The 1,121-nt window shown below is 61.0% G+C and overlaps 1 pseudogene; it reads left to right on the top strand.

Moving 5' to 3' along the window:
• Window positions 1-112: 112 nt before the first annotated feature.
• The window catches only part of LOC102854456, a 13,409-nt pseudogene continuing 12,400 nt past the window's right edge, over window positions 113-1,121 (top strand).

Below are 1,121 nucleotides of genomic sequence, written 5' to 3' on the forward strand. Positions count from 1 at the left end.
CGACAGCTTGCCCCGAGCTGGGGGCCAAGCGCAGCCCACCCAGGGCAGAAGGCCATGATGGCTCACCCCGGGCAGAGGGCCAAGGGCAGCCCGCCCTGGGCAGAGAGCCGCGATGGCTGGCCCCGGGCAGGGGGCCGAGGGCAGCCTGGCCCGGACAGAGGGCCACGACGGCTCATCCTGGACAGGGGGCCGAGGGAAGCCCGCCCCAGGCAGAGGGCCGCGACGGCTCGCCCTGAGCCGGGGGCCGAGGGCAGCCCATCCCGAGCAGGGCAACACCCCAGGAGCTGGCTGGTATACTCCCCCTCCAATTGCCTCTACCCCAGTCTGGTCCCCTCACCTGACTGACGACTCTGTGGTCAGGGCTAGTGTTTCCAATTCCAGCACTGCCACTCCCCCCCCCATAAGTGGTCATACTATATTTTGAAGTAGGTGTCACTGCCCTCCCCCTTTATATATGATAAAGGGAACCTGAGAATTGTGAACAGATTCCCCCCAGGTCTAACCATCATTTGGCAGAAGCATTCAACAGAACAAAATATGTGGTGCGTTTAGGATGAAGGTTCTTTTATGCATGCTGCCACTGTTAAGGTCATCAGACTCACAGTGACTTTCAGCAATCCATTGCATAGGTAATCATCCTCTTTGGTCTGTCCAATGCATAGGTAATTGTCCTCTTTGGCCTTTCCAATGCACAGGTAATCATCTTCTTTGGCCTGTCCAAGGAAACCCAAACCTGCAGATGGCGGGCATGCATCCCGTCCCCGACCTCCTACGCAGATGGCCAGCGGGTGCGTGCCCCCTCCACCCCAGTGCAGGAGGCCTGCAGGAGGTGCGCAGCCCCCCCAGCGCGGGCAGCCGTTGTGGGCGCGCCCCCCCACCCCTCCACATGGGTGCTCGGCGGGTGTGCGGCCCCTCTTGTGCAGGCAGCCGGAGGCACCGGCTTCCCCCACAGCCACCATCCTGGCTCCAAGAATTCACTCCAGTATAAGACCACCTTGCGGCAGTATGATGGCTTCACTGTACCAGTCTTGAGGAGGGCCAGTGGCCAGCATCCATCCTGGGTGAGGGAATCCATTCGTTCAGGCTGTGGAAGCCTCATGGAGCTGCAGCAGCTGTTCAGC

Source organism: Elephantulus edwardii, unplaced genomic scaffold (genome assembly GCF_000299155.1).
Source record: "Elephantulus edwardii isolate Elephantulus edwardi_28Jun2011 unplaced genomic scaffold, EleEdw1.0 scaffold00143, whole genome shotgun sequence".
Taxonomy (NCBI): Eukaryota; Metazoa; Chordata; class Mammalia; order Macroscelidea; family Macroscelididae; genus Elephantulus; species Elephantulus edwardii.